This window comes from Coenobita brevimanus, chromosome 51 (assembly GCF_032717465.1).
Source record: "Coenobita brevimanus isolate Jiangsu-jjx chromosome 51, ASM3271746v2, whole genome shotgun sequence".
NCBI lineage: Eukaryota > Metazoa > Arthropoda > Malacostraca > Decapoda > Coenobitidae > Coenobita > Coenobita brevimanus.
Genome location: NC_137004.1, coordinates 37,833,298 through 37,850,347, shown reverse-complemented (window position 1 = coordinate 37,850,347; position 17,050 = coordinate 37,833,298). Strand labels below are relative to the sequence as shown.

The 17,050-nt window shown below is 40.8% G+C and overlaps 1 protein-coding gene across 1 annotated transcript in view; it reads right to left on the bottom strand.

Annotated features, from left to right (window-relative positions):
• Window positions 1-16,483, bottom strand: part of LOC145400114 (gamma-butyrobetaine dioxygenase-like) — a 32,499-nt gene extending 16,016 nt beyond the window's left edge. Inside the window, exon 1 of the mRNA XM_080272625.1 lies at window positions 16,434-16,483. The gene's annotated coding sequence lies outside the window, so the exon portion shown is untranslated. The remainder of the gene's footprint in view (window positions 1-16,433) is intronic.
• Window positions 16,484-17,050: the final 567 nt, after the last annotated feature.

Here is a 17,050-nt window from a genome sequence, read left to right as displayed (position 1 = left end):
TGTTGGTGCCAAGGGGGGTGGGGGTTGAAGATGACGACTTGAATGATGTGTGTGTGGGGCCTTCCTGCCACTCTCCTCAAAGCTTGGGTCCCCCTACCTGCTTTTTTGTAAGGCCTTTTTCTTTTACTATCACTTCTTCCTTCCCTTTTCTCCTATCCCTTCCTTTTGTGGTCCTTCCTAGATTCTTCCTCCTTAGTATCCTCTCCTTCCATCCTTTGCTTTATCTTCCATGGCTGTTACTGCATTACTCTACTTGTTCATCCATTTTGCCCTATTCAGAATCATCCTTCTCTCCTGTCTGCCATAATTCTGTCCAGTTTTGCAGGGTTCCTTGACAAACAGGGGCAGGTACTGATGAGGCAGATCACCTTAATTGGTGAGCCATTTCCCTCCATACTTCTGTCTCTTACCCAATTCCACATTCTGATCTTTTCCCTGTGTTTAAAGCCTTACTACTGAACTATATTACAAAACTGGCAAACCACTGGTCATAAGCTACACACAATAAATTCTATTTTGCAAACTGTTTGATTCTCTAAGGTCCTCCCCTGGACACACACACACACACACACACACACACACACACACACACAATAAAAGGTGCTGGGGAACAGAACTTGATACTCTTCAAATAGATCATACTCAACTTTACCATGGTCACCTCATGACCAATGATCAGCCTCTCATTTAACCCCTTAACCGCGGGGCGTCACTTTTGTGACGCTTGGGAGCAAGGGATCATACTGCGCGGCGTCGCTTTTGTGATTCTGTGTTATTTTGAATTCACCCGGGCTTCCAAGTGGGGGCTTGTATCATCTATCAGTACTGCCAATGTCCAACACTAGTCAGCACTCCTAATCTCATCTGTACTCCCATCCATTGTTGACAATTTAGCCATTTCTCCCCATTCTTGACTCCCCTCCCTACCCCCCTCCATTACCCTATCCTCTCGCCTGACCGGCCGTGCTACGCTAAGTAAATCTTCCCTGGAATTTTTCACTGATTTCATCCATTGAAATAAGCCCTATGTCCTATTCTTATACCAAATAATATATACAAGAAAGAAATAAGGTAAGTGAGAGTGCCAAACACCTGGAATTGGCTAATTATCACCTGACAACACCTCACGTGCACTCGTTCGCTAATTTTCGCTGTTTTTTTCCCCTTGAAATATGCCCTATAATCTATTTTCGTAATAAATATACATGTAAGGAGGGAAGGGAGAAGCCTAAGTGATATTTACATTCACCTGGAACTACCTAATTTATAATGTATTGTCTAGATTTCCTGCCAATCATATCAGTGCTAAACAAAGATGTTTCAAGATCTAACATTGGTAGCTCTGAATATATATCTCCCAAGTAGGCCTCTAATCTATTTTCGAAATAAATATACATGTAAGGAGGGAAGGGAGAAGCCTAAGTGATATTTACATTCACCTGGAACTACCAAATTTATAATGTATTGTCTAGATTTCCTGCCAATCATATCAGTGCTAGACTTAGCTGTTTCAAGAAGTAATATTGGTAACTCTGAATAACCCCTTAGCAGGCCTCCAGCTGGCCCTCCGTTATCAGGTTACTCTCAACTTCCGAAGCGAGAGTACGTATGTTTCTTCTTGCTGACTTCAAGGCCTTTTTTCACCCCCATGCAAATGGCCCTGTGACCTTTACCCCCTACTAAACCTCGTGTGGAAAGAGGTAAAGGGCTGACAATTGATAAAAGAGTGACTACGATCTTTCTATTGAGTAAAACAGTGCAAGTGGAATTGTAAATAATGTGTAAATAATGTGTAAACAGCAAGTGAAAGTAATGAATGTAAATATACGTGAACAATGGAAAATAGTTTTATAAGTTATTTCAAGTGACAGTGCACAACACAGTGTAAATAAAATAGAAATGTAAATAACGTAAATAAAATAGAGAACGTAAATAGAAATGTAAATGAGTAGTATTATAAGAATACGAGTACATACCCTAGGAGTAATGACAGTGAGAGTTTCACTCTAGCATGTCTGAATGCTATGAGTTATGAGGGTGAAGATGAAAGTGACATTCACTCTCAATGCCAGTATACAGGACGAGAAAGTGAATGCTACGTATTTTACTGAAAGAAATTGAATCCCTACAGTGACAATAAACTAATACTACTGAAGGAAACTTATGAATAAAGACTGTAGATATATATAAGTGTTATATAGTAATAGAAATATAAAGTGTGAGGGGTTTTATGAATAATAAATGACAGACTGCTAAGAGCGAACTAGTGCCAGTGCAACGATCAGACGCGCTCGTAATTTCCATTGCTTTCACAGTGTGTTTTTTTTTTAGTATGGATCCCAAACTACTTGAAAATTGTAGAATAGTGTTTATAGTGTTTGTATCTGGCTGTGGTAATCATATTACGGGTTGTCGGGAAGTGTAAAGTGGAGACTTCGTTACCCTACTTCAGAGGTCTCCACAAGTCCTATGGTAACTGACGAAGGCTCAACAATCATTCCAGGAGAAAGCTGAAGGTATGTGCCATAAGCATATGTAATTTTATTATTCTAGGACTAATAACTGATTTTTGGCAAATATTTTTTGAGAGTCTGTCGGAGCCCAAATAACCCCGCGGCACACGCAAGTCATTGGTAAACAAGCCCGCGGTGTAGGGGTTAATCAAATTGTCGGTCATGTTTCAATATCTCCCTCATAATTCTACACTATCCCTTGCTTGATAACACAGACACACCTTCCCACACCTGGCTTGACTTTGTAGGACCCCTAACATAAGTGACATTCTATTCTATGTGGATTTCCTCCTTTCCCATTAGCTACCTGTACTTGTCTTAGGTCATTTTTCAGTCACACTGATGTCTTTTCCAGTTTATGAATCATCTTCATCATACATCTACTTTAGTTAACCTTTACTTCTACCATCTCCCTTTCTACCATTACCTTTCTCTACCTTAATGCCACATGAGCATTGTTGTCTGATACTTTTGTTCATTCTTATCTATCAATCAATCCTTCACTGTTTCTTTTGTCCTATGTGTGTTGATTTGAAGCTGATCTTACCTATGCCTCCATATGATAAACAGTAGGTACTGTACTTGCAAAAGCCTGCCTCCTGCCTTATTCTCCATGAAACCACACATCCACCCACCCACTGTCCACCCTGCCCACTCACCCACCTCACTCTACCCATCTACCAACTCCCACCTATTCACCCCACCTGTCTTACCCATCCACCTACCCACCACATCTCATTCCACCCACCCAACCCCACCCATTCATTCTGTCTGTCCCACCCACACACCACATTCCACTCCCCTTCCCATGCATTCTGCCTATCCATCCCACCCTCCAACCCCACTCCACCCACTCACCCCATGCCACCCTCTCCACCTGAACATCCAAACATCAACTAACCTACCCCATCCATTCACCCACCAACTTACCAATCCACTCATCCACCAAGCTCCACACACAAAGCTGCTTTTTTGGTACAGATTAACAAGGGTACCTGGTGTTGTGGTTTGGGATGTAGGGCACCACTGTCATTGCACATGGCGATGTAGTGCACTCTGCATACATTATGATCTCTTTTGGACAGATTAGATGAGGTTAGTTTAAAATGCATAAAACCACGGTTTTGACAAATCGCAACAGCATATCAACCCACACGAAAAAAAAAAAAAAAAAAAAAAAAAAAAAAAAAAAAAAAGAGCTTTCATCACCCCACCCATTTTACCTGCCTGCGGGTTGAGTGAATTAAGATTTAGAAAGCACGAAATGGGCAAATACTATGACTGAATAGCTAATCAAGAGCATGCAAGATGCAATATGCCCCAAACCTACTTGTTTACCACTGAAGCCCAGATAATTCTGGCTCCAACTCATATGTACATCTTTCCGCACGTAGCTTCACAATTATCTGTCTAACAGTCAATTCAACGATTGTCAAGTTAAACAAGGGATGGCAAACGCTTGACATGCACCATGGTGGTGGCTACGAGTGTTGTGTTTCAATATGGCGGCCATAGTCACGCGCTCGCTTCGGAGATAGCCCCTCCATATTATTGGGGTGTGTTGGTAACGCGAAGTGAAGGCAGTATAGTAATATCCAAACCGAGCAATTGGAGTCAAATGAGGGAGGAGGTAGAGGGAAGAGATTTGTATCTAAATAAAGAAAGGGAATTAAAAAAAGAGACCCCCAAGGGGAGACCCACGAGCTGATACATACAGTATCTAGAGCATATGACCTTGACCTTGACCTACTTTCACTAATTTCAAACTCGTAACAGATTTTCATCCCTACTACACACCTGTAAATTTTTGTGATGATATCTTTAGCGGCTGCGAAGTTATCGTGCTAACAGACACACAGACCTTGACCTACTTTCACCAATTTCGAACTCGGAGATTTTCATCCTACACACCTGCAAAATTTTGTGATGATACCTTGAGCGGTTGCGAAGTTATCGTGCTAACAGATACACAGATAGACAGCCAAACTGAAAACAATACCAGCTTCGCTATCGCGGCTTTTAAAAATTGGCAAAGGGACTCCTAAGAAAAGGGGATGAGCATTTTATTAAATAAGAAATTTTGTGGGTGTATATGAAAGGCACCATAGAACCCCGCCGCCTCCTTCGGTCCCACAGCTCTTCAGGGGAGGTCTCCAAATTAACCATAATTCCAAATCCATGATGAAAACTATGGCAAATAATGACAAATAATAAAAAGTTTCTGAAATAAAGCAATCTTTTCTTAATTACCATTTCTATTGTATGCTCAAGGTAACACTGTCACACTCGCGCTGTCGTATTCTAAGAGGAGGTGGGGGTGACCACGCATCAGCCTGCCATCTTACTTGTGTGTGTGTGTGTGTGTGTGTGTGCAATGCTAATATTTCTGAAAATGAAAAAAAAAAAAATCCCCATCATCAGCTGCATGGGTATCCCTGACAAAATGTAATAGAGGCCATTATTTCTAGACTTCACGTGTTCTGTACGGGGCCTCCACAAATACAGTACTGACACTCTTGTTTGGTAAGCAGTCGAATACTTGTTTTTGAAATATAACTTGATGATCTACTTTACTGTAAGATAGTGACAGAAATTTCGTGATGTCTACGAAAGTCGAAAATAAGAGCATATGTGGCCAACAATAAAGCGATGTTTGAAACGAAAACGGACTGCACTCAGATTGTGTGGAAACGAGTGTAATAATGAAAATTGTCTGGGGAGTATAGAATGGGGTGCTTTCAAAGCTAGTATTCCGCTAGATGGCTCCACTGTTGCAGTAAACACATTCCCCGCACTGTTTAAAAAGCATATTTTTCTTTGTTAAATATCTATACTGTTGTGTGAAAATGTGGATCACGGTAATGTCATATGCCGAAATATAAATAATACAAATAGAACACGTATATATAACGTATCGTGAAGTGTTTATATTTATCATAAACGGAAATTAAAATATCACTGATGGCATGTGATGGCAACCCGTCCTTCCAGTGACCCTATATTATTTAATTTCTGCTACATTTAGTGCAAATTTGGTTCTTAATACATTTTCTGTTCAGACTCTCAAGTACGCCTAGTGGGTATCTAGACTCATCCAGTTTCTATGTGGGCAGAAATTTAATGTTGAGTAAATACTGGCATTCAACATTTTGCTCGCTTCCTTCACGCATGCGCACCACAGGACAGTCCCGTGTTTAAGTTTTTTCACGAGGGATGTCAAGTTTCCATGAAAAATTTTATTTTGATGGCGTGTAATGTCACGGATTCACTCAGAGTAGAAACAAGCTAAATTTATAACATTCGTCATTGGTTCATAAGTGACTATGTACAGGCAGTGTGTTTCACTGAGCGATATCTTTGTGTGATTGTCATTCCCACATCTTGCCTCTCTAGCTATTAACTAAGCTACGCCCATTTCTCATGTCCCTGTACCCGACGTTGGTTACATTACTGTCGTAAATGGACACACCCACAAACACATATAGTTCAGTAATGTGAGTTCCTGACTGTTGAGCTGAGAGAGAGAGACCTTCCCCTGCAGCTTCCTTGCACCATGAGTGAGTCATATTCATATGTATCATTGTAGCTTTTTGTAAATAAAGTGTTACAGTGAAGTTACAGTGAAGTTTTGTCTTTTTCTGTTGAGAACTAGTGGTTATTTTAATTTTTTACATTTCACCAAGTGCCTACCAAATAAATACCTTAAGGTCATCTTATCATCAATATCTCACACACATTGCCCCCTCTTGGCAAGTCCCTAATGGTATGGTCATATGAGAACAGTCTCCAGGCCACCTGTCCACACACATATGTTTGTAAGATCTTCCACTGACTGAGTCAGTAGCTTGTGCACATACCAGTCCTCTTGACCTGGATGAAATCTCACTGGGGGTAGACATTTAAGAGGATATAGTAGTATTTATTCATGTGTTCTCACGTTTGCATATATATATATATATACAGGTATATATATATATATATATAAAATCGTGAATACTGAACTTGACTCCGTGTGAATATTGTGGATCACTTGGAGGCGATGTCTTGGCTTGTGTACCTTCCACAGTCGTCTGTCCTCGGTGAGACCGGGCAAAGAATGACGCGTAAACGATCTTGGTTTTGGGACGGTTCCTCAGACCGGATGATTTTTGATGGTGAATGCCAGTATTTACTCAACATTAAATTTCTGCCCACATAGAGACTGGATGAGTCAAGATACCCGCTAGGCGTACTTTACACTCTGAACAAACTATGTATTAAGAATCTAACTTGCACTAAATGTAGCAGAAAGTAAATAATATAGGACCACTGAAATGGCGGGTTGCCATCACATGCCATCAGTGATATTTTAATTTCAGTTTATGATAAATATAAACAATTCATGATACGTTATATATACGTGTTCTGTTTGTATTATTTATATTACGGCATATGACATTACCATGATTCACAATTTCACACAACAGTGTAAATATTTAACAAATAAAATTATGCTTTTTAAACAGCGCGGGAATGTGTTTACTGCTACAGTGGAGCCATCTAACGGAATCCTAGGCTTTTCAGAAGCACCCCATTGTAGACAAGGACTGTACTGTGGAATTAAACGGTATAGAAACAAGAATGTGATGATGTTCAGGGTTTGGGAAGAGCTCTACAGCGTGGTATATGAGAAGACACATGGTATAACACTGAGCTGCCGCTGTACTGAAAGAAGTAACCTACTAAGAAGCATAAACGAGACTATTAAAGCAGAGGCGGACCCAGAAGATTGGGAACGAGGAGGGGGGGGGGGAGGCGCTATTTTTGGGATCATCGGACGGGAAGGGGGTGGGGGGTGGAGTGGCAGGTGAGGGGTTAAAAATTCCCAGCGTACGGGCCTACGTTTTATTAGTCTACATAAACTGTCTTCAACCAATGTTCAGTTTTCAGTTTCTCGTATTTATCTCCTAAATATCTGCATGGTGCCAATCTTACCTGAGCAGCCAAACAGCGCTACCCCCTCTGAATCCGCGCCTAATAATTTGTGTATTCACTGACAGTATTTAATTAGTTTTCTGAAAACCTTCAAGTAGGCCTATGTGTACTGTACTGTACACACCCTTCAGGATTATTCTATTCAGCATGTTTAATTATTCGAAACTGCAAAAGTTTTAACTTTGCAATCTTTACACGTTTCGTCTATAAAATTCATTCATTCATTCATTGCTAGACGCCATGTATCCCAAACGGGGTGGCCAAGGGCCTAGAGTTAATTGTTTTACAGGGAGGGGCACTAATCCTCCACCAACCCCACTTGACACGCTGGGAGAACGTTATGCCAACAGCATCTGGTGTTCCCAGGCAATCACCCATCCAAGTTCTAACCAGACCCAACGTTGCTTAACTTCGCTGATCGGACGGGAAACAAGCTGATTTTGTGGTAAAATACAGGAGTAAAAATATTGCGATTTTAAAAATGTTACGGTAAAACTATTTACGTTTGAACTTACAACTGTGCCTGGCATTCAACATGTTAACAGAACTGGGTTAACTCTAGTTGGCTATGGTTTTTAGACGCAAATTGTGTTGGTAAGAACCCCTTTCCACAACGCAAGGTCATTTGTCAGCTGTAAGCTGTTATCTCATGATCGATAATGTGGTTATCACCACGGATGTTTACACTCCAAATGGGATTGGCTATGAGGCAGCTGCGGCCGTTAATGCTGATGCAGCAATTCTCTATATCTTTGATATGCCCAACAACGTTTGTTGGAATAACACATTACACCTCTCTAATTTGGTAGCCCATATACTCGTATGGCATGTATAATTACAACCTGCAACATTCACTTTGGTGTTGGACAGGGATGACTTCATGTGGTGGCACCGATATGACCAGGCGACTTCACTGCATTGTTATACAAACGTCCCTCAACTACCTCCTTATTCCCCGAAAGGAAAATGGTGGACTAGAAAAGGGCAACGTAAGCCTACAGTCCATCAGGTCAATGTTTTCAATGAGTCTGGGGAAATAACATTCACTTTACTGCTGACGCACACAAGCTGATTTTGTAAGTGACCAGTCATTACCTTCCATTAATCTAAGTCCCTTACCAGATAATACGTGGACCCACGTAGCCTAGCCTTGCCCCTTCTTACCACAGTGATACAGGATTAGTCTTACTGTTTCTCCCTATCACCACTTGCCACGTGTTAGCCTTCACTTCCGTAGCTCTCCATGACCTATTTTCTTTTAACCTGCTAATGGTAGAGATAATGCCATTCCGGGTAACACCAGACGAATTTATTCGGTTGCGACAGAGTCCGAGGTGACTTTATACTGTCGCCATTAAATTTCTCATGGTCAGGACATTTCTAGTCGCGGTATTACCTTCCGGCAAACACCAGACTATTTTATTCCACTGAGAATGAGTCCGGAGAGTCTGAGAGTATTAACCTTATAGGTTACCACCCATTATGCTTATTTTTCTCTTAGCCCTTCAGCCTTATGCATCAATTCTCGCACCACCAGACGATTCCATTCAGCTTAGGGTACCAGCACACATCCCGCATTAATGGGATAATAATACACTTCCATTACCTTCGGAAATACGATGACGCATGACTAAAGAAAAAAATCTTGTTCTTACTACAGACTATTTCGTTCAATTTTGAAAGAATATTCACCTCGATGACGTGTATACTGTACTTATGTCTGCTACTAGTATCGTCACGAACTTGCACAGGATAAGATTTCGAACCTGATGTGCTAGATACACCTTACAGTACATTAATCCCTTCAATACGAGAGGGCCTTCTTAGGTAGTCTGGGGGTGACAAGACTATATTAAAATGGAGCCATCTTTGCTAAACGGTGACGTCTTTTTCTTTTAGTTTACTGGTGCTAACCAGATGATTTTATTCAGCTTAGCAGAGCCATAGTTGCGATGAGGATAATGAATGTTACATCTAACTTCTCCAGCTTGAAAAATCTTTCCTGAAGTTGAAAAAGTGCGTTATTTCGAACATTCGAGAAAGTCTTCGTTGTGAATGGGCTAAACTCTCATTTATGGAGCAGCTGAGGCCACTAAATGCGGGGAGCCTGCATGCGACGTTATGGACCGCATCCAGCAGCGAGATGATTGAATACTTAGTTTGTTCTCATTATCTTCACAAATGGCATTCAATAACCGGGTAAAGGGTATAGTACCTCCCTTTCCCTCGGCGATCCCAGTTTTAAAACCTTCAGCCTGACGACTTGATGTTAATTTTGCTCTGACATCAGATAATTATATTCAGCACAGGAGAACTCCCCCGAAGTGAAAGGGTTATTGAAGGTCCAAACAGATGGAAATGTCACTTCAAAATTAAATAAATGCTTCTGGGTGTAGCAAGAATAAAACAAGACGTCATCGTAGTGAAAAGACCTTTTAATTACTTCACTACGATGATGTTTTATTTTATCCGTCATGAGAGGGTTAATGATGATAGTATAAACACTCAGGTTCACATGACTGCTGAAAACTCTGTTATCAACTGGGCTATCACACTAGAGTTGTCCTGAGCATGAAAGGGGCAACACGAACCGTAGCATCTTTCGCCAGTCTCATCATCATCATCTCGGTAACCATCTCCTTGTTCATTCACCACACTTTTCACAGCCCGGCAACCACACTGCCACTCATAATTGTTATCGTACAGAGGTCATAAGCACAGATAACCTAAGTATGGTATCGATTACGCAGTGGATGAAACTGACAGGGGGAAAAACTTGTAAGAACTCACAAGTTCAAATCACACTTCTTCAGAGCGAAGAAAACAGAAATTAAGAAATGAAAACATTTATCTGATGTTAGTGGACGAAGTTGATGGTCGTGATTGCCTATGAGTGGTGAATGATAAACCTAGAAAAATAGAGTTCCTAAGGGAATTTGGAGGCACAACCATTTCACTTATCAGTGTTATCGCACTAGGTCAGAGGTCAAGGTAAAACCTTTGTAGCTATGGAGTGGATGAAAAAACCTTTGTAGCTATATGGAGTGGATGGAAATGCCGAAGAAGAAAATCTTGAGTACGAAGACAAAGTATGAGACACTGAATTCAAAGGATCAGAAATCTGCACATGTAACTATGAAACAACTGGTCTTGTTACAACTGTTGATTTTACAAAAACAATGATCATAAGAGAATGGAAAAGAATGTGTTTTATATAAAGCTAAACTGCTTGGATAATATGATAGGGATTTCCGAGACTTTCTGTACGGGATAGCGGATAGAGATAGAAAGTTGTTTCCTTCCCTTTCACGTATCTGATTCCGAATGACATTGCTTGGTCGCTAATAACCAATATCCGTACTGAATACATGCTAAGGCTTAACGTATTCAAGATTAGTGTCGGCGCGGGGGGGACGGAGGTGATTTAATAACCTGCCAGTAAGTCCTGCGGTGGATCAACTAAGTTTTAACGAAATTCATATCCCAAATCATTTCCTGGCAAAGACTGGGATGCCCCTCGTGATCGTTCAGCAATCCATTGCTCTACCCCTCGACAACTCACTGATATCACTGAGGTATGACAATAGAGCATCGGTTATTCACTGTACCTGCGGCACAGTGTACGGTGTGAGAAGCAACTCTTCAACCGATGAACTGAGCTATTAGCTTTGTGGATCCTTTCCGATAAACATACTGTACCATCGCCTGCTATGAAAGTTTAAATATTTGTATACCATATACCTTACACACTCCTAAGCTAGAAGTGACCTTGCTTTCACCATTGACTGATTACTCAATATTTTTCAGTAATTCTATAATCACAGGCGGTGGAATGAGGACGATAAAGAAGTTATTGCCCACTCTGCAGTGTACCACATGCTTGGATACACGCGGCCACTGACCTCTGGACCCAGTTCACATGATAATGCTTTGCTGGGCGTGACAAATGCATGAGTCACATCGAGTATACACTTTTGGCTCATTCACTTCTTTATTGGAATCCTCATAGGGGGATGGTGTAGTGAATACAGATCGGCCCTTAAAAGTTGGTTACACTATTTCTTTGGTTTTGTATGTCCATTCTGATTTGATTATTGCAATGATCTTCCGGACAGTGCAGTTTTTTACAACCATGCTCTGGTGAACCGGGCGTAAAACGAAGATCATCACACACCTGTTACCTCCGTCACCGCAGATGGAACTGGCTATGGTTTCAATGCTGGGTCGTATTTTCCTGGCGATTTATTGTGCATAGTATTCCTGGCGATTTATTGTGCATAGAGCAGCTCAACATTTCTGCTGTTTGGTATTTATATCGTTTTATTATCAACTTCATTATCAGCGACATGCATGATGATAATCTGGTGGAATGTGCAGAAGAAATAGCTTTGGAACATAAGAACATAAGAAGAGAGGATAACTGCAGTAGGCCGGTTGGCCCATGCTAGGCAGCTCCTAGAAGTCAAAAGCTGTCTCTACAGAAAAGTTAGAGCGATAATTATTAACAATTCTGGGGATGTTCCTACTGACGCAAGGCTGTATGAATTACTGCTGGCGATAGCACGATAAACCACTATGACGAAAGTTTCGATTTAAAAAAAATGAGTGTTTTAGATGAACTCGATAAATATGGATATCGTCACCATCAACGCCTTGCAACCTCTTGCAGGAAACATCCCAAAAGAAGCTGACCATAACAACCGCTTAAACTCTTAAAGTCTACGTGTCCTCACAGACGCACAGTATCTATTTCAGTCTCTCAGTCTACTCCACCAACTTTCCCACCAGCATACTCCTTCACTCCACTCCGGTTACCATACAAGGCTTGCCACTTTCAACATTACCTTCCATCTTCCTTTCAGACTTTCTTTGCCACCCTATCCACATGCATGCTTGATAGATGTCCATACCATCTCATTATCAATCAGTCAATTAACCTATCTACCTATTTCTTTAAATCGTTACATTTATTTACTACTTTTCAGTCAGCTTTTTTTATCTATATATATCCAATCACATTTCTTAAATTTACATACTTCTTTTCATCATATTAGATTAGCATAGTTACTTGTTTACGATAACTTTTAAAAGTCACCATGACCACTCAGGTAGCACCTTGGAGGCATAATTATAATACCACATGACCTCCACTGTGCCACGCATCACAACCGATAACCTGTACTGCGCACCTCTCTCTGTGTGTATGTATGGCGTGGCTTCGTAATACTCCCTTTCATTTTTTTCATGGTACCAAATCTCTCTCTCTCTCTCTCTCTCTCTCTCTCTCTCAGTATATTGTAATGGAGGTAGGAGAGTGCTACCACCCTGAAATCAGTTTATTTATCTAGTCTCACAGAAGAGCCCTTAACTCCAACACTAACCTACACCACACAATCGTACCCTAACACTACTAATTTTCACAGAGAGAGAGAGAGAGAGAGAGAGAGAGAGAGAGAGAGAGAGAGAGAGAGAGAGAGAGTATGGGAGCCAGAGTTAATATGATGGCTGGGAAGGGTGGTCAGGGTCAATCCGCTAAAAAACCAGCCCCTATACTTCCTTACCATCCTTCCTTCTTCCTGCTTCTCATACCACACGGCAAGGAAGTACGGCTGGGCTCATTAATATATGGTCAGTTTTGGCATTACCTCTCCTGACTGATGATGTATTATTATTATTATTACTACTACTAAATTATCATTATTATTTGTTTGTTTTGGCTGTCTCCAGGCGATTTCATTTAGCTCTGGAAAGACATCGAACTGGAGGGGTTAGATAGACTTCATCAAACCCTTCAACACTAAACATCACTTGCAGGTTAAAATCGCCAGGAGTTACCAAGAATTATGAGGAAAAATGTGTGATTGAACTGAAAAGGATCACATTCTCAGGCTCCTGGGTCTTATTCTCGGCTGAATAAAACCGTCTGGTGTCAGCAGGAATGGAATACTTGAGCCGTATCGATAACGAAGGGGCTGTTGGTGAGTTCTGACGTTGTATGACACACACACACACACACACACACACACACACACACACACACACACACACACACACACACCGTCTGGAAACAAGAGTAAAAACTTAACATGACCTTTTCACAGTTAAGGGGTAAGCTAAATCTCTTCACTATTATGACGCGCATTTTACTTCATACTTGTTTCCACAAATTTTACTTTATATAACTTTAGGGAAACATTGACCCATCAGTAAAGGGGGTTAGATACAAGCTTTATAATCCTTCTCCACCATGTAAGATCTCCCCAAGCTAAAGAAAATCGTAAAGGTTAGCAAGAATAAAACTATAAATATAAATCCTCGGGCCGAAGGAGGTACAAGTATCACTCCGGTGACTATCACTCAGTATTGAGCTGGTGAAGGTTTATATCCAAGGGTTGGTTGGGGTTTACTGCACACGTAATGCCACTCAGGGATGAGTGAGGCTGGTCACTCTCATCTTAAATGTCAGGACCAACTTGCCTAGCCCCGGGCTCCTGCGTTCCTCATGGGGCGACATATGATATATATATATATATATATATATATATATATATATATATATATATATATATATATATTTCAGGTGGAGAGTTAGATTCATCCATGCAATATGAGATCTATCCAAGTTTTCAAAAATCGTTTGGAGGAAACAGGAATTTTAAAAAGGCGTCACCGAACTACTACTACTACTGCTGCTGTACTACTACTACAGGCACTATGAATACTACTACTATTATTAGCTGATGCTGTGGCAGTACAGTAGCTGCAACCCCAGCCTCAACTGAATGCGAACCCAGTGGACTGCAGGCTGAATATGCTCTGTTCTTGCAGACCACCGTCCTCCTTTTGGGAAACAGAAATGTAAATGAGGGAAATTTGTACAATAGGGCAGTAACATCGGTGCCACCACTTGAAGGCGTCTCTCTCCAGCACAGGAGGAGGTTAACAAAGTGCACGGATACCAGCCAACCTTCACTACCGCTGTGACCTTTCCTCTTCCTCCCCTCCTCTCGCCTACTATCCACACCTCCTCCTCCTCATCCTCTCAGTTGCGAGGGTACCGTCTCCGGAGTTTAATTCACAAACTTAAGATTAATTTCCTTTCTAAGTATGACATTTTTTGCTGCAAGGACAAGGATACGGAAGTGCTGATTTTTTTTTTCCATGTCTAAATTAAACAGGAAAATTATTGCAGGTTATATCTGAGAGAGAGAGAGAGAGAGAGAGAGAGAGAGAGAGAGAGAGAGAAATACAGTATTTTCCTGTGTACAAAAAAAAAAAAAAAAAAAATGCTACGACAGGGAATCGATCGTATATTTTTGGTGCGTTATAATTTCGCCCCCGATTAGCAATGTTCACTGCACCTGAGAACTTCAACACATGAACTTGTAGAGGGAAAAGGAAAAAAAAAAAAAAAAAAAAAAAGGGCGTCTTGGTTATATATTGCAATCAGGTGTGTGTGTGTGTGTGTGTGTGTGTTTACCTTCTCGCTATCTCCAGATGATTTTGTTCTGCGTACAGAGGGAAAAAAAAAAAAAACGTGAATAATGAAGAACATATCCAACACTGTCACTTCGAAGTCTCATAAGCTGAATAAAAAAAAAATCGTCAGACAGCAAGAACAAGATAAAAACTAAGTCATCGGCTTGGAGTGGTTGATCATTTTTCGTACCTGGTGATAAACACGTGACTTATTTCCACCTCTTATCATGCCTGAGTCGATAGCGTGGTCATGAGAGGGCATACACATATAAACTTCATATCTCCAATTCGATGACGCCTTATTCTAGTTCCCTCTTGCTACCTCCAGACGATTTTGTCCAACTTATAAAGGGGCCTCTCGCATTCTAGGGATTAACGAAGGTTGTATGTAACCCTTCCATTAACAGAGAAAAAAAGAAAAAGCCTTAAGCTGAATAACATTATCTGGTGGAAGCAGGAGTAAAACTGAAAATACGTCGTGGACCTAAAGCGGTTAAGATAAATTGCTGGCTATCTCACTACACCTTAGGCCATAACCAGGGTCTATTTTTTACGGGAACACAAAAGAAGTGGGAAGCTTCTACACTCTTTTCCTTGTCCTTCATGCAAACAAGATTGTATTTCTCTCGTAACTAGACTTATTTTTCCAAGATCAGAAACATGGGAAAATTCTACACCCTCACCGTCCATCCTCCGAAAACCAAGCACGTAAATTTGTGAATCCGGGTCCAGGGATTTCGTTTGACGTTGGAAAGCCATGTACATTTTAAGCAGTTCCTGTAATTTCATAAGCTTCGAATTTCCAGGAATCCTTTATGTGCTGATGGGCAAAATGCGGGAAAAAATCGTCCCTGAAGTGAAGGATTTAATGGAGACATGCTTATTCCTTCAACAGGAGTTTATCCTAACCTGAATTTAAAATTGATAATAATTTTAAAACGCGTCATTGCACTGTGAGAATTACGTTGCAATGTAAATGACACAATCACAGCAGAAAAAAAAAAAAAAAACGTTGCGCAACATCACCCGAGTCAAACGCGCCAAGATATACTGATATAGGTGAATGTATGGTGATACAATGGCACAAATTTCAAGCATTATATGTGCATTAACTACAATAAAAAATCAAGCACAGGGTTAGCATTCATGCGTAACGGTAGTCGCCAAAACTCAAGAAAAAAAAATCAATGACATTACAATCAACTTGTACAAGACTTGTACAAGCATGAAGCTCAGGACGTACTGCACTAATGTGCTCACACAGCCGTAAAAATGCAACGTAATTTTTGGGGGACATGTGGCACAATTAATGCAGTGACGACATGTACTTGCTTTTTTTTTTAGGTCGATCGCGGCAATACTGTTTGACTGGATGCTGTGTACAGTTCTGAGATTACTCATCAAAACGTCATTCGGATGTGGGTATTAATATTAATCAACAAAGAAAACTAAGTAATAAAGTATTACCTTTGACGAAACAAGCGTCGGTATCCACACACCTTCCCCACACAACTAAACCTCCAGTGAACGATAATCAATGTGCTGTCTCCAGTTTATATACCGGTCACCTGAAGATCTTACGTTTTCCACAGTTTTTCGTTCAATGCCGCATTTCTTTTCTGTGGTCACTAAGTTACATTTAGCATATACATCATATTATAGTAGCATTTCACACACATTAGTATGAACTGATACTGCATTAGTAAGCAATTAAGTTTTATTAGCAGTATATGTCAGTGATGTTTAAAGGAAAAATCGATTCACTATTTCTCGTTCACTTAAAAGCCGCGCGTGACGTCATGGAAGACTCTGGCCGGCCAGGCATCTGATTGGCCAGTACCTGTCGACCCTCGGGTCTGATTGGCTAACGTCTAGAAGGATTGGGGTGTGTCTGGATGATACCCTCTAACTAGCTCTTGAGAAATTATTGCACGATTTACCAAGAAGTTTGTATCAGGCTCAATGGCAAGCGTCACATATTAGACAAAAATTCAGTCTTTGCAGTAAACTAAACAGATGACAAAACACATGCTCCGTTTGCCTAATCTGCATCACTCGTGGTGCTCTCAATGTTTCGTCAGTCG